Genomic DNA, 27,425 nt, shown 5'->3' with positions numbered 1-27,425 from the left:
GGAAATACTGCCCCTATCCCACTAAGCTAATATTATGTCTGTGCGTGCACAATGCGTTTTTCAAAACCCCTTTTTTGCAAATTTGTCACACCGTGCGCCGTAACGATGATTGCTGATTCGGTAGAGACGGCTGCTTTGACGTCGTTCTTGACATTCGCCATTTAAATTACTAACATAATTTGCTCAACGCCAAAGCAACCGTTGTGAGCAGTGATCTTGATTTTATTACGTCGCCCTGTCGGCTTGCGGTCAATTGCAGCGATTTGTTTTATGCGGTTTGTGTATAAAGAATGCGACTGTGGTCAGCTGTGATCGGCTACCACAAAATCACACGCACAGCGCATGCTTCAAACACCTGCAAAGCGGACACAATCAGTCCCAGTGCTCTGTATTAGTGGCAGCTACCATTGGTCAGACGTTACGCACCGCCACGGTGTGCCAATCGGAAATAGGCGCACGTAACTGTAGTAGCGCATAGCCAATAGCAGCTTCTGCAGCTGTTTAACGCACGGCATTTCACTACGTTTGCTAAGGGGAATATTTTAAAGTTAACAAAAATGTGAAAAACTTACCAAGAATTCTTTGAGTTTACTGCAAATAATCAATTCAGCAGAAAATATAATATAAACTGCAATGCCCAATGTTGCGTAGTGTTTGCCGTCGGTTTAAAGTCGTTTTTACGTTTATGAATATTTCTATATTTTATCCACACACGAATATTTCTTAGTGACGTGCAATTAAAAAACATGAAATCATAAAAAACTTTCCTTTCTTTATCTGCTGGTAATTGCAGACACTCAATTCAAGAAACCGTCTCGATTTTATTGCCACAATCGGAAACAAGATGTACGGCAAACTTGAGAAAAAAACGGCGATTCGCTTTTGTCAAGTTATATTATTTTATGATGATGATATTGCGTGCGTGTTAAGCGGCGCGATCTCGGCTAGGCGTATTCAGGTATACAACTGCTTTAATATTATTTAATAAAATATATTTCACTTCCGAACGCTTCCGTGCGCTATAGTGAACTGCAAAGTTACGATCGAAACTTCAGCTTGATAGTTAACAGCTGCCTGTGTTGAACGCGGAGCGGCTTCTGCTTCTGCTTTCTGCTTCTGCCTTGCTATTGCCTTGCTTTTCTTATTGCTCTTTCCTCTTGCTTCTTGCCGCTACCCGCTTGCCTCATGCAGTCGCATGTCGAAGATCTGGCGATCGCCTTGCCCAGCTGTGTAGCCGTACACCCGTACACCGTTGATCGTGCTGATGGCGTTGGTGATGGTGGTGGTGGTGATGGTGGCAGTTGCTTTCGCGGTTGTCGCTGCTGCTGCTGCTGCGACTTCATGCGTCCGCCTGTCGTCGTTCCTTCGCCAAAAAGCGCATTACGCTTGGCTTTGTTGTTGCTGCAGTTGGTTCATTGGTTGGCTACCACAATTCCAATTACATGTTGTTGTTGGTGCCCCGTTCGTTGTGGTATCCTTTAACTCTGCATTCATTGAAATTCAAAAATCAAGACAGCACCAAAGTTAGAAAAAGCAAAAAAAAAAACGAGCAGCAATGGCCATCCACTTAAGGCAAGAAGAAATGTGTACATATGTATGTGTGTATGCACAACGACCGCTTCGGCATAAAGGCATCATCACCAATGCTCTAAAACGGAGCTACAACTACAAAACGTGTGTACACTGAAAAACACCAGCAGCAGAATCAAGGCAAAACAGGCAAAAATAATTACAAAATAATACGCTTGGCACTTGGGCCAACTACGCGCGCGCGAATGAGATGCACAGATGCTGTTGCTATCGCCGCTGACGTTGATGCCATGAATGGCATGCGGGCTGTGCAGGGCAGGCAGACACTACGGCTACTACACCAACACCAGTAACATCAGCACAAGCATCAACCACCAGCCAACCACCTTGTCAGCACTCCAGTGCAAACACACTCCATTTCCAGCTCAATCACTCGTCCACTTAACTCACTCACGACGCGCGCTCACCAAAAACTCCAAGCGCGCATTCCAACTTAAGAGCGTCTATTGTTTGCAAATACGCATGCGCAGCGGTGGATGAGCGCGTCGCCCAACATTGATATGTGTGTGTGTGTGTGTTGATTGAGCTACAGAATAGCGAAGAGTCGAACTCAAAACTGTGTTGAGCAGTTTTGCCGCGCGTACTCGTCAGCACAGGTAGTTTTTAGGGAAGCTATTCACACTCATACCAACGCAAATACCAAATATTCTAACCAATTTGAGTGCGTGTGTATTGCGTGCTTTTTGGCGTTTCGCCGCTATGATGCGCTAAGGGGCGTATCCCTTTTGCCTTGTACTCGTATCACGGTGGCTAAGCGCCGTCCGAGTTGTGGTAATTACGGCCAAATAGCGCGCTACTGTGACCGCAGCAGCAACAAAAGCACAAAGTCAGGGCAAGCAGTGCCAGAAATCCCCATAGCAGGGATCAACTTTGCTGCCAGCGGCTGCAGCGCCAGCTACGTATGAATCACGGCTGCTGCTGCTGCTGCTGTTGCTTCGTGTTTATGAAGTAAAGCATCACAGTTGTGCTATACATTTGGGCATATATAGATACGTATGCACGTTGGACATTTTAATTAAGCAGCAGTCAGTGCCAGCAGCAGCGACGTACAAGTGAAAGTTCAGCAAATTGTTTTGCTGCGCCGCTGACGGCGGCAGCCGATGAATGGAGCGCCAAAAAAAGAGTAGAATTTGTTTGTGTTGGTAAGGTTGGTGCATATTTGGTGAAAGAAGTTTTGGCTGTGTATTTGACTGCTCCAACTGCTACTGGTGGTGGTGGTGACCAGTAGCAATACAGCGCTACAGCGCTTTCGCCATCTCTTTCGTTTGTTGGGCGCTCGTGCGGCCACTGCCGATCTTGGAGGAGAAGTCAACGCAGTGCTACTGCTTTTGCTTACGTGGAATATTTTTTCCAACCGAACATGCATATGTAACTCCTTTTGATACATACACACACATACATACACTTGCATATGCACAGCATTGGAGAGTTGCTATTGCATATATATATTTGCATTTTTATTGTTGGCATCCACTTTGTTTGGTCTTTTTTTGTTTTGGACTTTTATTTGCTGCATAACCACCACCCTCTTAAAAGCAAGTTCTGTTACTAACGCGCCCACACTCACATACACACACATGCATACATTCATAGCCAATCTTGTCAACACCCGAACCGCGCTCCATTTTCGAGGGGGCGGTACTGCACGATTCAGCCAATCAGCAGTCGCCATCACTGCTGTTGCCCTAAATTCGGAGCAAAACAGTAAGACAGGCTATAAAATGAAGGAAAAAGCGGTAGAAAAACCCACATTCAGCGCATAGTGTCTAGTGGGGCCAACAAGAAGTACAGCAACAAAGATATCCCACTACTTGCATATATGTATACCGTGTACACAAATGTTTACATACATATGCACATATCTACCTGTGTGTGAACGAGTACACGGGAGTTGTTTGACTGGATACGCTTCAGCGTGAGCGAGTTGGAAAGTCAACTGGAGAAGCTTTGACATCAGCAGTTGCGGCAGCGTGTCCGGAAGGCATTGTCGTAAGCATTTTGTGCTTCTGCTGTGCGTTACGCAGTGGCCGCGATTTCATGGCAATGTCAGCAATCGTTGCGAGATTGTCTTACATATTTTTATCCCCGAAAATGTTCATCAAATTTTGTGCATACTCGCATAAAATTATGTGTATATGACTGTGAGCTTTGGGTGTCGCCATGCTGGCAGTCCTCACAAAGGCAAGTAACTAAATTCATATGAAAAACTGAATGCAAATGCTTTTCTATATACTGAGTTATATAAATATACTTATATGTAAGTATATACTTGTTTGTTTTTCAAAATATGTACATAAAAATAGCTCCGCTTTTATACTGCGAATGTGTCACGTACGTTGGTGTGTTTGTGTATTGTATACATTTCCCTTCTCATTTCGTTGGCTCGGCATTCTTTTTGTGTGAAACTTTATCTTCTTATATACATACACACATAGATATGTATATATGCACGTCCATACATACATACATACATTGCTGGCAAAGTTGTCGGCAAACTTCAATAAATAAATTGTCTTTGTGAATTTTTTGGTTGCCCATAAAGTTGCTTCGTTTTATTTTATTTTTATTTTTACTCATTATTTTATTTGATTTTCTTACAACTCTAGAATTTTCCTTCACAAGTATCTACAACAGAATAAATACGCTTTACTGTCGTCTTAGAATATCGCCATTATTATCGCATCTATATTGCTTTGGCAGCGTAAATATGTTCAAAGATTTGTGTGGATAACCCACATACATACCGACATACATATGTACATACATAGAGTAACATTTCAAAACTGCATATTTTTAAAGTATGAATGAAAGAAGATACCCATTCAAGAAATTCCGTATTTATATATGTATTTGTATTTACCTTTAGGAGGTTTCTTTACACATTCCCTTTTCGACTTATATTCGTTCAATTTTAATCGTAACTAAAAAGTTTTAGGATTTTTGTTAATCTATACTTCACTTGCCGATGTGCCTGGCCCCAAGCTATTTCTGAATTAAAGATCCTTATCGTGAATTCCAAGTGAACAAATAATTACCATAAATTGCATTACGATATGGAAACAAATTTACAAATTGTCTTCACCTTTGTTTCGTTTTATAATGCAATTTTTAGGAATGATTTGTGCGCATAGAATTCTCGATATGCCAAAAATTGTTTAATTTATGCATCAACAAGTATGAAAATGCAAATTTTTCGATTATCTCCCATAAAAAGTATGCAAACAAATAATTATAGCAGGACTCAGTAGGCAGGAATGTGACTACCGAAATATCGGCCAAACAAATTCCAGTAGTAAATTTGAAATGTCTGTATAATAGGCCGGGTCGATTTGTGGGGAGGCAAAAAAATCGCCCATTGCTCTGTGAAAATCATATTCTAGGGATCAAAATAAGAAACTTTGCCGAAGAAGCCATACCTCTAAAACGAATTCTGATGTCCCCCAATTTGGGTCGAACTTTTTAATTTCTTTTCTCATGTAAAGGCCAAAAATGGTGATATTTTGAAATGATTGTATGGGGAACCCCCCAGGGGAGTTCCAGGGGGTGTGCCACTGGCATGGGTGGCTCGGCCGTCCAAAGTTAGTAGGGGTCGGTCATACATTTGGACTCAATTGGAGCACTCTAAATGGGTCAAAGTGGGATTTTTCAAAATTTGCCCCTACCCAAAAGTTCGACCCAAATTGGGGGACATCAGAATTCGTAGAGGTATGGTTCCTTCGGTAAAGTTTCTTATTTTGATCCCTAGAATACGATTTTCACAGAGCAATGAGCGATTTTTAAATCGACCCGCCCTACTGTATAATCTGTATTTAATTACAAGCAAGTTTCAAAATAAGAGTTAATTATAATAGGTTTTTTGAGTGAAGGAAAGAAAACCATCATAACTGCAAAAATATTGAAGCATTCATAAAATTAAGCATAAGTCCTATCATTATTAGAAAAAACGTAAACGGCACATAAAAAATTATATAAAATTGGCGCTTACGCCCTTAATGGGTGTTTGAGCTCCTCCTTCTTTTTGTGGTGTACGACTTGAAGTTATTCTACAAAACTTTTTCTTGGTTTTCAATATTAGCTGCAATTGTTGATCACCGGGAACATCCTTAAGGAATTTTTGTAGTCCTTGTATACTTAGTCCTGCCATAAGTACTGTTACAAGTTAAGTCTATTATAGATAAGAAATTATGAGACTTTTTTTAATGAAGTTAGTTTAATTTAATCATGCCAATATAAATTTTTTTTTAATTTTCATTGCAAATTGCCATCATTTACTTTTACACAAGCCTTCAAACGATTAGACCATTCAGCTACTGCAGCACGCGCGGTTTCCATGGATATTAAAGTCGCTGCTCGAACCAAAGATTGTTTGAGGCTCGTGCATTGTTCTCCAATTCCGACTACAAATTGTAATCCAACGGATTCAGATCTGGACATCCAGGCGGCCAATCTTTTGCGGCAATGAACCCAGGAATTTTGTTTTTTAACCACTGCCGGGTGGGTTTTGCCTTATGAGTTGGAGCGGAATCTTGCTGGAACATCCAACGCTCTCCATTGAAGAGAGTACTGCTCAGCTGCTTCACCACGCCTTCCTTCTAAGACATCTTCCTGACACTCTTTTGCCTCAGCCTTAACCCCTTTTACGCGGAACTTAAGAGATGTAACGCCTTCACAAGACATTCCCCACCAAACCATTACGGAGGCTGTATGGGGGCTACGCTGAATCATTGGAACAACATTTTTTGCGTCTTTAGAAGTTCTAGCATAGATTTTGTCGTTTTGCTTATTAAAGATTTTTCAACAGCAAAAATTATATCGCATGTGAAGAGAATATTTTCATGACCGTTGACCACCTGACACCGAAGCAGCTGCTTGCATCTGTCGAGCCTAATTTTTTCAAGCGCGTTGTGGAAAAATTGACCAGTTGAGCGGCGGAAGGCTTTCATGTGGAGATCATCTATCAATAGTCTTGACATAGATCTCGTCGATACATTCATTTCCCTGGACATGATTTTCTGCTGCAAAGGGGATTTCTGCGAATTATTTCTCGAACGGCTTTTATGGCTCCACTAATTCGAACCACGTGAGCACGACCACTTCTTCGTCTGTCTGTCGTTTCAGACGTTTGGGAAAAACGACTGATCGCGCGGTATACCAAAATTGTCGAAATATTAGATTTTTAGTCGGCAATTCTTAGTTCTCACTTGCACTTTTACCACAGTTTTGAAATGCAAAGAAAACAAAAATAACGGATTTTTTTTCTACGAATTTGTTCTCGCCGTATGCATTGTAAAATTTGTCACAGTATATATGGCAAGACTAAAATAACGTTCTTAAATCAGAACCAATTTTTTTTGTCTTTTGTATCTTCAAAGGAACTACAAACGCTTAAACATTCCATGTTATAAAGGCTTTCTAATAGAAGCGTGACCGGCAGAATTTTAGTAATCAGTCACTTTTTGTAAAATACAAGCATTTTCAAAAGAAATTTAATAATGTGCTTTTCGAAAACGAAGTCGTTTTGGAATTTTTTCAAATCGTAAAAGTTGAATTCGAGTCTACCTGCCTCGGTGATTTTGGAGGATAAATTTTCAAGTACACTTGCAGAAGCAGCTAACTTATTAGCAGAGTTTTTTATGTCAAATTAGGTGTCGGCTGATGTGGTGTCTCCTGGCCTTGCATCCGAGATATTTTTATTTCTAAATTTTGGCAGTTTGCGCATCTCATCTTACAGTCTTTCAGCTATCTGGTTCAACAATTGTCCAGCGTTGGCAAGTTCTCTTTAGAATATTTTTTAACAAATCTTTATCTACGGGCACTTTTTTAAATGAATGGAAATTCTCAATCATCACTTTTTTTTAAGTAATTCGTAAATATTTTGAAATAATTTTAAAATAAATCGTAATTATAGGCCGATTTCCAAGCTATAGAGATGCTTGAAAACTTTTTGAATGCATTGTAAAGGACAACATTTATTTTGCGGTTAAGTCTTTAAATAACCCAAACTAACATAGTTTTGTAACTGGCCATTCTACAGCTACTAATTCATCGTTTTCGAAAGGACTCCAACTTGATCGCATTTACACTGACTTCCCTAAGGCATTTGACAAAGAGTCGCACGAGCTTCTAGTAAACAAATTAACTTGCTTGGACTTTCACTCCACTTTCTGCAATAGCTTAAGTCATATTTGACGGACAGACGGTGTGTGGTAGAAATCAATGGAGTTTTATCGAACCATTGTGTTGCTACTTCACGTCCGCCAAGGAAGCAGCTTAGCGCCACTTCTTTTTGTCATAAGTAAATGTTTTTCCTTTTCGAATTTCTTGCTCTGCGCGGATGATTTAAAAATTTTCTCATCTGTTAAGAACTCAGTGGATGCTCAGAAGCTTCAACTCGACTTGAAGAATCCTCATTAATGGCGCATGAGGGCTGTCTGTCTGTCTTTGAATATTAAAAAATGTTTTCATTTAACATTTTCGAGTCGTCAGTATATTTTCAACACATCCTACACCATTTCTAATGCTGTACTACAAAGTGTAAAAGGGTTTAAGGATCTTGGAGTCTTATTCGATACAAAATTTCCCTTCAGTGGTCACATATATTTTATTCTTTCATTAGTCACAATGCATCTGAATTTTATGTGCCTATAAACAGCTTAGCTGTAGCTTAGCTGAATTCAAAATCGCTAGAAAAGAGGGCAGTCCTTTCACTTTCGTTTATTTTCAGTGTTGTTAATGACATCGTCGACTATCCAGAATTACATGAGCATATCAGTTTTAATATTTCACAAAGTAGGAAATTCGGAATTTTCACCCTTTTTATAGGGAAAACTTTAAGACTAAACTTGCGCGTAGTGCACCTATTGCTCGTGCACTTCGAGACTATAATTCTTTATCCAATTGCAGCCTGCTTGACTCCGCTTTATCTGGATCTAGTTTTGTAAAAGTTTTAAATTCAGTTGCTTCATCTATCTGTATTTATATTGATTTCTAAAATTTGAGTTGCAAAATGGCTTGATTGGTTTGATTTTTAAAATAAAATAAACAAATAAATGAACTCAAACCGTTATAAAAATATGCACTTCTAGAAATACACTTGGAGGTTTTGTCATTGCCTTCCGAGGGGCAACCGTTATTAGAAATAATTTTTTCTATCATTTTGGTGTCTCGTAGTGTCTCCCTATCAAAGTTGAGTTTAGTGTCGCACGAAAACTTATTTGAACTACAGGGTGGCTGATTAATTTTGCTACATTAAGAAACTCAAATAACTTTTTTTTTAGTGTATGGAATTCATTTTTTTTTTTTTTCAAGTTGAAGGTCATTAAATTTTATTAAATGTAGCTTAACTATTATAGTTTTAAAAATAATTGAATTTAAATGCCCCCCATGCTCGTTGACACAAGTGCGGCATCTTAGTAAAAAGTTGTTCATTGCTGCTTTGAGAGTTGCGACAGGAATAGCCGCAATTGTTGCCCGAATGGATTGTTTTAGTTCATCCAAATTTGTTGGCTTTGTTTTATAAACTTCTTGAATACATAAACCCCACAAGAAAAAGTCAGGTGCAGTAAGGTCAGGCGACCTGAGGGGCCAACGAAATTCGGAGTTTCTTGAAATCAGTTTATTGGGAAATTTTCGTCGCAACTCTGTCATAACAGTCTGGACTATGTGAGACGTTGCCCCATCTTATTGAAACCACACAGAGTTGAAAGGAACTCCAGTAACCGTAACGGTGTGACCATTTTCTTCAAAAAAATAAGGCCCGACAATACAGCGTGAAGAAACCGCACACCACACTGTCACGCGAAGAGGATGCAATTCCGTCTCGTGGAGTATCTGTGGGTTAGAAGTACTCCATATTCGACAATTTTGTTTGTTCACATTGCCGTTTAAATCGAAATGGGCCTCATCAGACATGAAAAGGCAGTTTAACATGTTTTGGTCTTCTTCCACCATTTGCAGGATCTTCTGGCAAAATTCCAAGCGAATCGGCAAGTCTGCTGCATTCAGTTTGTTAACCATTTGAATTTTGTAGGGAAATAAGTCTAAATCTTTGTGCATTATTGTTTGCAAAGACTGTCGGCTGACACCAAGTTGAGCAGATAAGCTTCTTGTTGAAACCCTTGGATTGCTTTGTATAGCTGCAGCTACAGCAGCGATCGTTTCCGCCGTCCGAACTGGTGGGTTTCGATGATAAGGCCTTCTTGCGACTGTTCCTTGCTCAGCAAAATTATTCACCAGGGATCGCCGCCAAACATCCGCCTGTACTCTATCTGTACCAAAACTACGGACTCCAGTGCGTGATAGCGGCGGACTATCCAAATTCTTGTTTGCGTGTCCCAGTTATCCATTTTAATACATTTTAAAGATCAATCTGCAAATTAAAACAAAAATGGAACAGATAACTTAAAAAGAAAAAAAGTTATTCAATTTTTTTTTGGTAGCGGCTTTCATCAGCCACCCTGTATTAAGCATAGATAAATAGCAATAGCATTCGTTGTATATAATGGCAACTAAGAGATTCTGACCACTGTCAAGGGCCACATTAAGCAATTTTATTTACATATTTATTTATTTACTTAGTCTACACAACAACCACAATTTAGATTTTGTGTATTAGATCCTAATTTTTTGGCTTTTTATTTAACTTCTTTTACATAAAAAATTAAAAGTGTTTTTTAATTTTAATAATTTTAAAAATGGCGCTGAAGTTGACCCTCCCGAAAAATTTGATTTGGACGGTGTTGTCCATTTTGGCTCTTTTATTTATCTGAAACACAAAAACCAAAAAAATTATTAATCTGTATGACTGTACTAGAAAAACAAAACAAAAAAAAAACAAAATTGAAATGGCGCAGTTTTGAATTTGACTCTTCAGTTTTGTAATCAAAAAAATACGAAATAATTGAAATAATAATATGATTCTACTACAGGCAATAGCCATTGATGTTGTGAACAACATATTAAAATTTCAGACGATTCGGTTAAATAAGTGTTCTTTTTTTTTTTTTGACACCAGGCCGAAAAAAGTCGTTTCGAGATAAATGAGTTTAAATTTTGAGGTACAGAAGCGCGCGGACCGCCCGCATGAAAATTTCACTGTATATTCTTAAGATACTATTCTTTTAAAATATCGAAAAAAAACCTTAATTTGTAGACCACCAGGTTCCCTTAAGGTTCTTTATATGGGAGCATTTTTAGCATAGCCCCTTTTAGCTTGTTTCAAGAAAAATAATTCATTATTCCGAAGACAACGTTGAGGGATGTGAAAATGAATGCATTCTGGAAGAAAGTGGCAATCGATTACGCCATTAATAACAACCAAGGTAAATGAGAGGGAAAATAGTGAGTTGATTAGCTTAAATCTGATTAAGTTCATAAACTTACATCTGCCGTTATACGATGGGATTGGGTCCACAAAATTCAGAGATCGGAGGGCAAAGCGAGTAAATATCTTTTGGATACGCTCAAGTCTTTTAATGGGGCAATCAAAAGAAGGTCATCAAATGAAAACCGCATATTAGATTGGGATCGAACTAGGGAGGTTTTTTTTCCTTGTTCACTCCTCTCGGGAGCATAGGGCCTCGACAATCCTTTTCCATCGTACACGGTTCTGTGAGGTTGTTTTTGCGCCGTCCCATGAGATGTCGGCATCGGCTAGTTCGCGCAGCATCGACCTTCTCCAAGTGTTTTTTGGTCAACCAGGACCTCTGCTCCCTTGCGGGTTCCAGTCCAGGCCCATTCTCGTGATGCTATCTGCTGGTTTTCTCAATATGTGACCTATCCATCGCCTTTTTGTGCGTTTGGTTTGCCTAAGGATGGGTTCCTCGTTCGTTAATCTCCACAGTGCGTCGTTACTGATGGTGTTTGGCCAGAATATTCTGCAGAAGGATTGTAGCCTTTTTGTGATGGGGTTAGAGATCAACCATGTTTCGCTTCCGTACAATAATACGGACTTCACGCGTGAGCCGTGAGCAGACTTCACGTGAGCGTGACTAGTTTGTCCGCCTTCGCTTGCATGTCAGAGAGTTTGTGAGAGAGGAGGCGAAGTCCAGGTTCTCAAGATGTCTGGTCAAACTCCATACGATACCTTTTTGGGCAGGGTCAGTTGGCTTATAATGGCAGGGGACAACATTGCCTTACGCCTGCGTTGGTAGTGAATGGATCGCTGATGCTGCCGTTGTGGAGCACTGCATGTTCGAAGTTCTCGTAAAAGGCTCTGTTGAGCCGGGTAATCTTAGCGGGACCTGCCTTTCTACTCCACGCCAGCCATATTGAGGCTCGTTTGGTTGTATCGAATACCTTCTTGAAGTCGACGAACAGCATGTAAAGCGAGGCGCATCACTCAGTTGAATGTCCTACTGTAATGAGAAGAATGTTGGCTTGGTCAACACAGTTTCGGTGAGGGCGAAAACCAGCTTGCTCGTATCTTAAGGAGCGTTCGATATCTTTGAGCCTGCTTTGTATGATCACGGCTACAATTTTGTAGATGGTGATGAGTAGGGTTATTCCTCGCCAGTTGCCGCTGTCACGCAGGTCGCCTTTCTTGGGCAGCTTCACTATGATGCCGTTTATCTAGGACGGGGGTAGCTTTTCATTGCTCCAGACAGCGGCGATGTGGGGATGAAGAATTTCCGCTAATATTTGCGGGTCGGCAGTGATTAGTTCAGGCTCTATGCCATCTTCGCCCGCAGCTTTGCTGAGCTTCAGCTTCTTAATTGCATGCTTAATCTCCGCCAGGCTGGGGCAGAGCTTAATAATTGAATTTGAATGTTTATTAGATGATCAGATATTACTTAGTAAGAGCCAATATCTCGAAATTAAAATTATATTCTGATATGGAAACAGAGCAAAATTAAGATATTCACACAGTAATATCGGCTAGATTCAGAGCGAAGAAAAGACGTTCGCACTACTTGAAGTATAATATAATCACAGACGTCAAGGAAATACAAACATTTTTGTTTTCTACAAATATTTATCGATTCTTCCAACGCTGAATTTTCGAACGGCAAGCAAACCCAATAGTAGTGAAACGAATTAAACGAAGTGACGTTATTTCCAATAAAAATCGAGGAAATTTCGAGAAAACGCAACATCTCCCATAACTGACACGCCAAACACTCGGTATAAATACTTTACAGGTTTAAGTCAAAAAAAAAAGAAGAAATGAAATAATCATCATATCAGTTACTTGTATATATTTTATGTTTTTATAAATATCTTATTTCAAAAGAGTTTTCATGAATGAATGGAACATAAAAATACGAGCCATTAGCCAGGCAGTGCTTCTCGTATTCGGGTAAAAGCAAATTTTTACAACTAAGTCAAAATCTTAATGTGGTTGCACGCCCACATGCAATTTTATGTGCATATGTACATATTTAAGTATGTTTATACACATATATAGGGTGTTCCAAAAGAGTGTATGGATTTTATATGCTCAGAATATATAATTTTTTTTATGAAAAACTACTCTAATCTACTTGACAGAGCTCTTCGTTTTCTAGTAAAAAACGATGGCTTGTGTTTTACTGGCGTTAAGCTTAAGGCGGGGCAGCTGCTTCAGCCCTTTCAAGTTTTCAATTTTTGTTTTGCTTTAAAAATTCATTTACATTCTAAAGAATAGCTTTTCAATGTTTTACTATGTTTATAAAAAGTCTATAAAGTCAGTGAAGTGATGAGCGTCGAACGAAAGATGAGCAAGAACGAAAACTTTAATCGCGTTTTTCGCGAAATTCGTTCTTTCCGCGCTGTAGAATATAACTAAAAAATTTTTTAATATATTAACCTTCGCATGTACTTCAAATTTTATATTAATTTGCACTAAAAATATTCTTTTCATCAAATTGTTTATAAAAAAAGTGTAATTTTTTTCTTTTTCATTTCAAGTTTGTATTTTTTTGTTTGTTAAAAATTGGTAAGTGCAAAGCGGTATAACTTATTTTAATGAAAAAATTGTGTCTGGTTGATTGCAGTTGATTACAAGAGGCAGTACATTCCCCGGCGCAAATTAAAGGAGCCACGTTTGAGCAGCTGTAGCGCCGCCATTTTGTTTGTTATTTATTTCGAAAAAAATTGCATATATTCATTTAAGCATGAGTATTAATATGCTGTTTATTTTAAGGTAATAAATACTCTCAGTTTTTCGCAAAAAATGATTGAAAAACTCATGGTCTGGAGTAGCTGCCCCCCCTTAATATTCCATTTATTCATGCGCTCTGTAGTTTTTTTTACGTCATTGCCATACTCTTGGGAATAAATTCTTGAATTTGGCAATTTTCAAATTTTGGAAAATCATAGTGTACAAGAAGGGACAAAGTACTGATCCGTGAGGGATTCCAGCCGGTAATCCAGGTCGGAGTATTCATTATTTAAGCACACACAAAAGTAGTGACTGGTCAAAAACCTTTGAAAGTGGATAATGAAAGCTAAATATATTATGCATAAGTCCTTTATGCCAAACTGAAAATCAAATGCTTTTTCACCATCCAGAAGAATTCCATTGACTTTTTATTCTCAATGTTTTATTTTACATGCTTAGAGATGCATTTAATTCGGACACTTCCGTAACAATAAATGATCGAGTAAGCGCGGCAAATAAAGAATTCTTTGCACACATAAAATTATTCAAGTCCCGATTGCCACCAAAAGCTCAAAAGATAGCAAAGTATTAAGTGCTTGTACGACCCATACTAATTCACAGCAGCGAGGTATGGGTACTTAAAACAAAAGGTATCGAACAAATACTGAGGTTTAAAAGAAAAATAAATGGCCCTTCTGCCGAGGCACAGTGGTCGAAAATTCCAAAAAACGCCCCAAACCACTAAACGTGTATAAAAATTAATGAAATATACTTACCTGAAGGTTTTCGGGGTCGCTGAATTCGAAAATGATGTTAATTTTTCAAAATTCAAAATGGCGGCCACTGTCATAAAAATATCGTGTTTCGAGTCGAAATCAACTGATACTTACATTTTCGAATGAATTTGAAAATGATGTTAATGTTTCAAAATTCAAAATAGCAGCTGCAGAATGGCTAATTAATTTTGTATATACTATAAGTTTAAGGTGAACTCCTAAAATAATGGAAATAACACGTAAAGAAAAGAAGAAATGTTTTATTGATAAACATGTTTTCTTAACAAAATGCTACATCACACTCTAATCATCGTTATCGATTTTCTCTCATAACTCAACAATGCAAGCGCTTCCGAAGATAATGCCTTTCCTTTTTTCGGCTGGACTAGAAATATGGGGATCAGAAGATACCAGAAGCAAATGGAATATGTCTTCCATTGTACTTTTTCTAGAACATTTCCGAGAAAAGTGCTCCCTGTAGTTCCTAATGTCTTTATTTCGGGCTTCTTGTGCCTCTTCTGATAACTGTCCGATAAGAAAAATAGCGGACTGGATAATTTTTGAGCCATGGATAAGAACTTTATGGACAGTGGTCGGCATATAATACCACAAATATTCAGTTACATATAAATTGGTAGTTTCTGTGCAATAGCTCTCAAATAACGGTACATTTACATTAAAACCGCTGAATAGAACTTGTAAAATAACGTAAAGTCGGTCGAATAATTCTTTCTTCAAGCCAAGAATTGTACAGGATACTTCGGAGTTTTCAAAGAAACGTCTCGCGGTATTCCCATCATTGGAATTCCCCATACCAGGCTTCGGACGGTCAACTAACAGATTCAATTCAACTTTGAACGCTTCTTGAATTTCAGATTTACGCTTTTTTAAAGCTTCCTTTACGTCCGCACCACGAGAATACCATACCACGAAAATCGTTCATTAAGGTAAATCCGCAAGAATCCGCAGTTGATTGAATCGCTATTTTATTGTAGACACTCTAAGACTCTAAGCTCAACTCGGTTCAACTCATGAACTAATTTTTCACTAAATATTGAAATTTTTATTTAACAAAAGAGAAATAAAATCCTTTCGTTGGACGTCTCTGACAGGCACCAATATCAAAATTATCATTCCAAGTTAGTATATAAATACTCCACTTACCGTCGCGAGGAAAATCCATCAGACCCGCATATTCTCGGAATAGTTGTACTCTTTTTATAAACAAAAACTTTCGGATGCACGCGCGAAGCAATACTGCAGGGTCACGCCCATTCATCGGAACGTTCAAGGTCGAGCGGCTGCCTGCTCAAAACAAATGCACGGGAACATCTATCCTCTAAAACATCTCGACAGTAACGCACTCTAAACACGGTGAAGTCAATTGTATCCCGATCGGTGACAAAAATATTTCGAGGTTTTGGTGCGTTTTTTGGAATTTTCGACCACAGTGCGAGGTGACGGAACATATCGGCTAGGATACAATCACGAGCTCAACGCTCTGATTCAAAATGAAAATGCAGTACGCTTCATAAAATGTCAACGAATCAGATGACTGGGGCACATTTACAGAGCACCCAAATGGATAGCTGCCAGTATATCTTTCCATAGGCAAGTGTCCAACCACAAAGGTCGAGGGACACCAAACAAATGCTGGACTGATGCGGCCACAGCCGACTTGTAGAAAATGGGATTCGCAAACTGGAAAGACGTAGCAGAGTATCGATCGGAGTGGAGAACCGTAGATGTGGAAGCATTGGTCTGCACAAGACTGTAGTGCTATTGATGACGATGATGATGAGAGATGCGTTCAATCTGATGCGTTGTACGGTGGTGCTACCTAAGTGCCAACTGTTCATTTGGTATTATTCGAAATAAGATTTATGAATAGAGATATTTTTCGTTTAATCACATTTTCAAAAATTAAGTTCAAACTACTTAGGAGACTAATAGGTTGATAACTACGAGCAAACTTGGTTGCTTTACGAGGCTTGTTGATTGGGAAAATATTGTGATTCAAGAGTAATTCAAGAGTTTATTATAAACAGGGTTGGACATTTTGCACTACCACTAAATTGCACGATAATTTAATTTTTAGTTACTTAGTTAAAATAAGGGTTTCATTGACACTATTTTTCAGGGTTTTAACTATTCCCTTATTGCCTTAATTATTTAGTGCACTATACCCAACCCCGATTATAAAGGTGAAAAATAGTATTGCCTCTTTAGGCAGATATCTTAACATTAATATTTTTGATATTTTTATTTTAATATCATCTACCCTGCTGACTTTTTTGGTGGCGCTTCATGAATAACTTCTTGAATTTATAATATTCCTCGAATTCAGACTCTGGAGTATCTAACGAAAGTGAACTCAGTTGGTTTAATGTTGCGATAACAAGATTTTCCTGCACCGGCACGCCAAGTTGAATGGACACTTCATTATTTTGAAGCAATGCATAGGCAAAAAAATTTGCCATTTGACCTTATCGAATATTTTCGAGAAAAAATTGGTCAATGACGCCACCGCTCCCAAGCTCACATCAAACTGTACCAATGCTACTGATGCATAGGTAACCTCGAAAACCATTTGCGGGGCTTGCAAACACGAATTCTGGCAAGTTTGCTTATCCACAAAGCCGACGAGATGATACTGCGCCTCGTCCACAACTTCTTTGCACATGTTGGACAACAAAGCACTTACTTTGCAAGATTTCTCAAGTTACTTTAGCTGCCGGGTGGTAGACGCGATGCGAAACCCACTGTTGGAATGAAGCACTAAACGATGGAAAAGATTTTTTTCTAATAGTGCACGCCCTTCGGTGACCAGTGCATTTTTGCCATGAAAAAGCTCTTCATAAAAAACCATCTGCCATTCGAAAGAGGCAGAAAACTTTAGGTTTCTTCATTTACGCGGGAGGTTCCTGGCCAAAAATTATGTCTATTCTTTCTCTTCTGAACTCAGTAAGTGAAGCTAATTCCTTCTCCACCTGATCTTTCCAACGCAGAGGAGACCAGCTGGTACCGCATCGAATACTTTCAAAGCCGGAGCGTTTGTATCCTCCATTTGGACGATATGACCCAGCCAACGAAGCTGTTGGGTCTTTATTCGCTGCGCGAGGTCTATGTCGCCTTGAAACTGGTACAGCTCATTGTTCCATCGCCTACAATAGTCGCGGCCACCAATGTGCAAAGTTCCAAAAATATTCCGCAGAATCTTTCCTCAGACACTCCAAGTGACGCCTCATCGGATGTTGCCATCGTCCAAGCTTCTGCGCCATATGAAGGGACACGCAGAATAAGAGCCTTGCACTGAGTTCGTTTTTTTGATCGAGGGAGGACTTTACTACTTACCAAAGCCAACTTTATCGTCAAGCTTTGAGCCATCAAAGCCACCGTAGGCAGTCTTTTCGACCATGTAATTGTCAACCCACTCACACCTGCCTGGAATTCTACATAGTATCATACTAAACAACCTTTTAAATTATGGTTCATTCAAGCAGTAATCAATAAGGTTGTTTGGACCCAGCCCGAGTAGGTTCAACCCCTAAATTGCGTCATTGATTAGTTGCGGCAAGTCGAGCAGCAGTTTTACCTGCATTCTGTTTACCAACTCAATCTAGGAGAGGTAAGAAGAAAAGAGTATTCAGAGCATCAGAGGATGTAGTTCTATGAGCGCCACTGATGCATACAAGCGCCATACATCGAACCCTGAAGCATGTTTCTAATTATTGTCTTGTCGAGAGCCGTCCACCAGATTGTAATCCCGTAAAGGAGGAGGGGTGTGATACGATCTTGCATAGCCGTATTAGTTTTGCGGGGATACCAAATTCAGGCATCTCGGCATAAAGGCAACTCCATTTCGAATGCTACTTTAAAATCGACGAAGAAATGGTGAGTGTCGATTCTCCTTCCACGGGTCTTTTCCAAGACTTGGCGTATTGTGAATATCTGGTCAAGCGGTAGTGTCAAAGTAAGCTCTGTAGCTCGAAAAGCTACACCACATTCGGGCCACCCTGTACATATTTAGTCATATACAACTGAAAATCGAGTATATAGGTATCAAAGCGGTTTGAGCTGTTGCGCCAGTCGGCGTGTATTTGCTGGTCAATTGAGTCCATTCAGTCAATGGGCGCATTCAGACTTGTTAGTTTTATTAATGAAAATGTGTCATCAGCAAATTAAAGACAATGAATTAATTTAGAGGTGCGCTTAATGGACTTACGCTGCCTCCTATATACTACAGCACCAACAACAACAGCAGCAGCAACCACAGAAAAAACATAAATAAACATTCACAATAACCATAAGTACACCTTTCACACCACAGCAAACCACACACGAGCATTCGAAACGCCGGCAGAGGCTGCATAACCAACCACAAAGTGCTGCCGCTTGCCCCACACCTTACCGCAAAACGCTTGCGACAACGTAATTGACCACCACTTCGAATGGCCTAAATGGCAGCACAAAACAAAAAAAAAAAAAACAACGCAGCAACGGCATTCGCGACAGCGAGGCTAAAAAAGCGCTGAAAAATCAAGAGATTATTTTCTTTGTTTTTGTGTCTTGTCATAAATTACGGCTATTCATGGCAACACAGCGTAGACATTTATTTTCTACCAAATTGGATGAATCGGCGACAATTTATGAGCGGTGCGATCTGCGGATCGCAACTTTATTTTTTATTATTAACGCTTTATGTAGTTGCTTGGCATTTTATGGGTGTATACATACATACATATAAATATTTATACATACATTAGTGATGCATACCTACATTCATTCACACACGCGTACGGACCCACTTACTTAGTTTTAGATACTATTTTGTTTTAATTTCTAAGTATCTATCGACGAAACTATAAATAAATATGTATGCGTAAGATGACAACAATGAACTACTGAATATTAATTCCCTACCACATCTTCAGCAGCAACGGTAACAACAGCAGCCACACCGGCAGCAGTATAAAACACTAAAAGCATTAGCAGTAACAGCAACCGCACTATGCTCCATTACTGTAAGTATGTATGTATGTATATTATTTATATAAGGTTGTCAAAAAAGTCTTGCGGTATTTTTATTGAATTTTCAATTGTTCATAAAATTGGTTATAATAATGCGATTTAAGTCAAATATGCGCCGTTTTGTTCGATGACGAGTTCCCAACGAGATGCCAACTTCATAATGCCCCTCTTATAGAAGCTCGCCTCCCTATTGTCAAAAAACTCGGAGAGCCAATTTTCACAGGACTCTCTTGAGGACAACTTCCGACTACCAAGCTCGTTCGCCATGGATAGAAATAGGTGGTAATCACTTGATGCGAGATCCGGACTATACGGTGGATGCAAAAGAACCTCCCATCCGAGCTCCCGGAGCTTCTGGCGCGTTACCAAAGATGTGTGTGGCCTGGCGTTGTCCTGATGGAAGACAATTCGGCCTCTGTTGATCAAAGATGGCCTCTTCTGCATGAGTGCTGCATTCAAGCGGTCCAGTTGTTGGCAGTACAGGTCCGAATTGAGCGTTTGGCTATAGGGGAGCAGCTCATAGTGGATGATTCCCTGCCAATCCCACCAAACACACAGAAGAACCTTCCTGGCCGTCACTCCAGGCTTGGCCACCGTCTGGGCAGTTTCACCGCTTTTCGACCACGACCGTTTGCGCTTCACGTTGTCGTAAGTGACCCACTTTTCATCGCCAGTCACCATCCGCTTCAAAAACGGGTCGATTTTGTTGCGATTCAGAAGCGATTCGCATGCATCCATACGGGCAAAAATGTTTTCTTGCGTCAAGTCGTGTGGCACCCATACATCGAGCTTTTTTTTCAATCCAAGCTTCTTCAAATGGTTTATAACGGTTTGATGACTCATGCCCAGCTCTTGGCCGATGCTACGGCTGCTACTATGCCGGTCTCTTTCGATCAATTCAGCGATTTTATCGCAATTTTTGACGACAGACCTTCCGGACCGTGGCGCATCTTCGATCACCTCTGCACCAGAACGAAAACGTTGAAACCATCGTTGTGCGGTGGAAATGGAAACTGTATCGGGTCCATAAACTGCACAAATTTTATTGGCAGCATGAGATGCATTTTTGCATTTTATCGTAGTAGTACTGTAAAATATTCCGTATTTTCTCTTTATTTTGCTCCATGTTTGCGAGGCTATAACTCACGAACGACTAAAAGCAAACAACAATTAATCAAACACGTGTTAGTACGTGAAAAGAGTTTTCCAAAAAGCTCTAGCGTGAACCGATGCGACGAATACAACTAGAACTACGCGCTTGCAAAGACAAGCTTGCGGAAATACCGCAAGACTTTTTTGACAACCTTATATATGCACATATTCACTATTGAATACAATAAAAATTATGCTTTGAGGAAGCCAACTGGAGTGCGAACTAGAGGGAGGTGACTATTGGGTTGGGTCGTCAATTTGCATACCTCGATCGAATCGAGCAATTCAATACCAACGGTTTCATTAATATTTATGAATGTCGAGAAATAAAACGATAAATTTGTGTTTATACTACAAGTTCAATCAAACCTTTGTTGTGAATAAAATAGTTGAAAATTAAGAAGCAGTGACTACCAAAATGTTTTTCACACTTTAGCTGAGGATTGTCAAATCCGCTTTGAAGTTATTTGTTAATCTCGAACTAAGTAGAAAAACACAAAAACTAAAAAATGAAATTTGCATTTGATTAAGTATTTTAACATCCTAAACACCTAAATCAATGTAGCCTATCCTTTGTTTTTTTATTCTTGATGTGGCATTTCTTCTTTTGTTTAAAACAGAGAAATAAATCTTATTAGGAGTTGATCGCCTGCCTGGTGAGCTGTTTAAAGCTTGATGAGATGAGTTGTTTGGGAGATGAGTGGATTGGAGTTGGAGGAGATGAGTTGATTGCACCGACTTATCGGCTTGATATGGCAGGCAATAAGCATTCCCGGTGATTAGAGGCTCAGTACCCTTTGTCCTATCCTAAAGAAAGGCGACCCCACAAACTGCGCCAACTGCAGAGCGATCAGCCTTATCTCCATCGCATATAAAATTCTATCCTGCCTGCTATGCGATAAACTGAAAACTTACGCCCAATCCCTATTTGGGCCATACGAGACCGATTTTAGACCTGTCCGCTCCACCGTCCTGGAGAAGACCCATGAGAACCAAGTTAACACATACCACCTATTCGTCGACTACAAGGCAGTCTTTGATAACCCGATTCGCAACCAGCTCTATCGCATAATGTCTGAGTTCGGTATCCGTGCTAAGCTGATACGGCTGTGTAGTTTGACGTTGCGCAGCACACAAAGCTCCGTCTAGATAAGGATGTCGCCGTCGATTTTACGGCTATTGAAAAGGAATCCGCACGATTGGATTTGACGGTAAACGAGGTCAAAGCCAAGAATATTCTGGCGTCCCGCAAGTAGTTACGGCGTCTTGAACCACAGATCGAAATTAACAAATATAAACGGTGATAAATGGGAAAGGTGTGCGGAAAGCAGAGACACCTGGTGAAACATTATTCGGCAGGCTATAAATCGGTAACAGGTTGTTACGGCCAATTAAGTAAGTAAGTCGGATTAGGACTCGATGAAGAAACAGTGACTACTCCTCTCTTCTTTGGGGCTAGTTAGAGTGAACTTGGTCTCTTTTGCTTTCATTGGCTAACAATATTTTTCACGCTCTTGCTGAGGTAGCGACCGAAGGTGAGTCGATCTACGGCAAGCGTTCTCACGACAATTAGTTTTACGTTACTGAAACGACCAATACTCGTCTCAACTTTTGAGGCGGCGATACGACTAAATTATATAATCAAAAAATGGGCAAGAGCAAAAGAGGTTTTCATTCCCAAAGGAGGAAAAACTACACATACGAAACCGAATGACTTCGGGCCGGGCTTTCCACTTCGCTAACGGCAATGGGAGTAAACAGTGCTCTAGTCTCGTTTATAGAGCAAATGCTAACGGAACAGACGATAAGCACAAATTTGAGCGAAACATCAATTAAGAAATTTCCGATCAGCGGTACACCACAAGATGGGGTAATCTCTCCACTTCTGTGGAACCTGCCCGTCAATAATCTACTTCAGGAATTAGAAAAAATTGGAGGTAGGATAATTTCATATGCCAATGATATTGTAATAGTAATCTCGCGAAAACGCCTTGCAACATTATGGGATCTTCAACAAAGATCTCTCGAGAGTATCACTTTGGAGTAAAAGTCGAGGACTAGAAGTAAATCCCGAGAAAACGGATCTGATACTGCTTAACAGAAACATAAAACACCTGCTCTTAAACAAATATTCCTTGCGGAAAAATCCCTTAGAGTAACAGAATGAGCAAAATATCTAGGTCTTGTACTGCATAAGAAGCTAAATTGGCGACTCACAGTCGCAGATAGAGTACGCAAAGCTATGCCACCGTTGTACTCCTGCTGAAGGCTAATTGGGAAAAAATAGTGGTTGGAACCCAAAATGATACATTGGCTCTACACAGCAGTGGGTAGGCCAATTCTCTGCTATGGTATTGTAGTATGGTGAATTGACAAGTTTCAGAGACTCGCATCTGTTTTTAATTCGGTGTGATGTTTACCATACCATCGAAAGCATTATATGCGACATTAAACTTCCTTCCCTTAGATCTGCAGGCAAGATATATCGCGCGCAGTGCGGCAATAAGGCTTAACACAGTGGTCAAACACGGACTACGGTCACGATAAAATTCTTTTGAACCTTCCCAGACTGATGGACTATGCACTACCGCCTACGCTTGCCCTTACAACGTTCACGGCTCTCCGACCCTCAAGGCAATAGTAGGAACGGGACGATGTAAGACAGGGCGCGTCCATTCATGTATACACAGATGGCTCAAAGCTCGAGGGCAGAGTGGGCGGAGGTGTATACTCTGAACGTCTGGGATCTCATTTTTTTTCGGATCCCGGACTACTGTAGTGTCTTTCAGGCTGCAACACTGCTATAGTGTGATGCGATATCTGGAAATGATATCTACGTTTTCGATGATAGCCAGGCGGCAATAAAATTTCACACGAAGCAGTCAACAACCTGAATGGTAGCCATGAAATGCCGCACATCTCTTGAGCTAAAGAGTGAAAAAGTTTTGGAAATATAATGCCGTGGTTCATCGTACACCGTTATGTCAGACAATAATGTGTCGGTGGTTCGTTGGTACGACAATAAATGTGTAGATCGGAAAAATACGCAAGGTGGATGAATCTCTTCGATTATATGGAGGTGATGACTGGCAACAGAATTTCGCAAGCAGATGCAACCGCAGAATACTTAACCGTACACATAAGTGTACAGTTCGTATGACTAAACAGGGTCAGAAAGAAATCCGCAAAATTTATTTATTATTCCCCTATCATGAAAATTAACTTTCTTTTTCCCCCCATTACCCCATTACGTGAGATATATTTTCTCCTGAGAGAGTTAATTTGTTGTAGTTGTTAAATTGTATAGAGATTCATCATCATCATAAATTGCTAGAGTTCCAATATGGAGCATGTGGCCACAACGCATTTCTTCCATTCGGAACTGTTTTGCGTCAATATCTTAACTTCACCCCAGCTAAGCTGCATGGCGCGGGTTTCTGCGGCTTACTTCCTTGACGGTTCCAGTCAATGGCGGTCCTTGTTCAATCACCATTTCCTCTGTGTAGAATATGGCCAATCCAGCCCTATTTTCTCTTTCAGATCTCTAATAGTATTGGCTTCTGCGGGGTTCTGACCCACAAGTCAGCAATCGAGATAATATTTGTACACAATATTTCGAGAATTTTTTGAAGGCATCTGTTTATAAAAACTTGCAACGAGCTTGTGTCAGCTAACGTCGCTTTCCACGTTTCACAACCATAAAGTAAAGTCGAGTATACTTTGGAGTTAAAAATTCGCAGTTTTGTGCGTCGTAAAATGTGTGATGTGTTTCAAATTGCTTGCAGAGAGCCAAATGTCGCCACATCTTTCTTTATTTGGCTTTTGATATCATCGCTCGAACCTTCCCAGGCCGATGTAACGCTGCCTAAATAGCAGAAAGATTGAACATCTTCGAGATCGATGCCATCAATTGAGACATTTTGTATGACTTTGGTTTTCAGCATATTGATCTTCAGGCCGCGATGTAAAGTATCGAACGTTTTTGGAAATCTATAAAGACGAGATAGACCGAGGTCCTTCACTCAACTGACTGTTCAACGATAACTCTGAGACTGTTGATGTGGTCGATGCGTGAACGGTTCGCTCTGTTCCTGTCTGAGTTCTGGTTGTAGCACCGCTGAAAGTCTTTTGTTTATGATTTGTACGATTATATTGTTAATCATACTGAGCAAGGGAATGCCCATCCAGTTCTTACATTCCGCCAGATTGGTTTTCTTAAGACAATCTTTTCCCTTCAGTTCATCAGACAAGTTGCATGTTGCCCACAATTTCAAAATCAAATATTAAGCTCGCGCTGTCCACGCGATCAGCTTTCAACAATTCAGGCGAGGTGGACAGTTTTGCTAGTTTTAATAAAACATTTCTACGCCCAAAATTTCAACAACTTTACAAGAAATTTCGCCTCGGCTGAATCAAAGCCAAACGCTTCTGAAGCCCTCTCAACTAATACAGCATTGAAATGTTACTATTCCTAAGCCAAATGAGTCACTTCATGGTAATACAAAGATTTACTCACATATCTGTGTCGTGCACTCCACTGTTTCAGCGCTTTCAGTGATCCAATCGACCAGTGACGCGCTTGAAATCGATGAATGAATGAAACAAGTTGAGTAAACCGAAACGCTCAACGCGCACAGCTCGAACCGCTATGAAATATTGGCATTTGATTGACATCAGCATCAGCGCAGACCGTGAATTCGTATATGTAAATGACTTCAGTGCGATTCGCCCGCCGAGCACCGCGCGCCGTCCCTGCCTCACCCACAAACACGCGCATCCATACCATTTTGGTTTCACACGTTTCAACTAAATGTAAATGGGAAAATATCAGTTTGGTTTCAGCTTCCATTGCAGCTTCCAATTCGTGTTTTTGAAAGCCGAGCAGCGCACACTTGTGCGACTGACGGACTGACGCTGCTGCTGTGGATTTGGATTTTGATTTTGATGGCTGTGCTGCTTATGATGCTTGTGATTTGATTTGTTGTTATGCGTTTTTCGGTTTTTTTGCTTTTTTTTGTTTTTTTTTTGTGTTTTTTTTCTTTTTTTGGTTTTTTGAGAGACATTAAAACACAACCCACACAAGCGCATTTTTTATATTTTATTTGGCAATTAATGAAATTTAATACATTTTATATGCAAAACAAGGTGAATATGGACGCAACGCTGACGGGTAGCCCATTTAACGAGCGTTTGCGTGCTGTTGTTGTCATTGTTCGTCTCCGATTTTTATTACAAATATTTGCCTTCAGTATTTATTATGATGTGACTGCGCTGGTGAAGTGGTTTATATTTATATGCGCACACAAATATACATTTGTGCGTGTGTGTGTGAGTCCTTCCTTATTTGTGTGGCATATTGATGTTGTTTGAAACAAATGTGGTTTATTGCTGCTACATTTATTTGCATTTAAATAGCGCTGAACCGTTCAGTTGCTCATTCGGCTTGTTACCCTGTTGGTGGCACTATTTATTAATATATACATACATATGTATGTCTGTATGCTATGTCTATATAGGTCTTTGTTGTTGCGTTGGTGAAAACGATGTCGGTGGCTATAACGGTGGCGCTGTTTCCCGCACATTGGGGGTCCCAAAAATCTTGTTGCTTCTACAGCTTCTGCTGCCGTTTTCAGCGCTGCTAACATGCAGTTGGCCATACATGAGGCTGCATACATACATACATACACACATATGTACATAAGCTATAGAAGCTATAGCGTAAGCTATAGTGTCGAAATCGTAATAAGGCATCCTCAAACGCTCCGCTTCACCCACCTTACACCGCGCATGCGCGCATCGTCAAACCCGAAAATCAACCTTAACCTTAGCTTGCCGTATAAATTAAACCATAAATTATATGAAGCCATTATTTTCTTTTTTCAGAATTTTATATGACAAAACAAATAATTTTTTCGACAATATATTTTTTCGTTATGTGATTTTCAAGCACTTTTCTACCTCTTTTGTTTTCCGCAACAGAATTCTTTTCTCACTTTTTTGTTTCGCTCGTTGCATGAATATCAACAAACAAATGGCTTGCAACTTACTGCTATTCCATATTTAAATTGTGGTCATTCGATATATTTATTTGGACGAGTATTCTCGAAACGAAAGGAAATAAAAAACAAAAACAAAAAAACAACAAAAACCGATGGGCATATCATATCAAACTGTGCAGAGTAGAACCACGAAACGGAACTGAGAAGCTGCGACTGCTTAGCAAAAGTCATCAGCAGGGCAGTAAGGCACACACAACAACATTGCCGCTCTTACCACACGGAATTGACGCCCGTACGCCGGAATACCTGAACACCCGCTGCGCACGCTACGCTAACCATTGTGAATCATTTAAATTTTGTATAAATTCAACTTCATTTATTATGATTTTTATGATTACTGACCGCATAAATATATAAACATTCATATACTTACATATATCTTGTTGCATGTACCTATGTATGTATGTATATGTGTATGTATGAATGTGTGTATGTATGAATGTGTGTATGCGCATATCTAAGTATATCTATAGGCACCTATAGTGGCAGACCTACCTACGAGTGCATTACTTTGCCGCTGTCATATGGCTATTGAATTATGGCTTCGGTTGGCCAAGGTGAAGATATTGGCTCTATTCTCTGCTTCCCCACATGCGAGGCGAGAATGATCCAGTAATTATCGCTGATTCGATGAAATGTGCTTTGCAATAATTCTGGCTACTGTTGTCCTATGGTGATCCGATAAGTAGATGCGCAATCAATTATGCAAGAAACGTCGATACATTCCTCTGTATATAA

General features: G+C 39.9%; 1 protein-coding gene across 2 annotated transcripts in view; it reads right to left on the bottom strand.

Annotated features, from left to right (window-relative positions):
* Positions 1 to 25,234, bottom strand: part of LOC129248306 (protein drumstick) — a 62,819-nt gene extending 37,585 nt beyond the window's left edge. The window contains exon 1 of one of the 2 annotated variants that reach the window (XM_054887802.1): positions 25,145 to 25,234. The gene's annotated coding sequence lies outside the window, so the exon portion shown is untranslated. Of the gene's footprint in view, positions 1 to 572; positions 1,315 to 25,144 lie in introns of those variants that run through there. The other variant, XM_054887800.1, reaches the window with a different exon arrangement.
* Positions 25,235 to 27,425: the final 2,191 nt, after the last annotated feature.

This window comes from Anastrepha obliqua, chromosome 5, assembly GCF_027943255.1.
Source record: "Anastrepha obliqua isolate idAnaObli1 chromosome 5, idAnaObli1_1.0, whole genome shotgun sequence".
Lineage (NCBI taxonomy): Eukaryota > Metazoa > Arthropoda > Insecta > Diptera > Tephritidae > Anastrepha > Anastrepha obliqua.
This window is presented reverse-complemented; position numbering and strand designations above follow the sequence as displayed.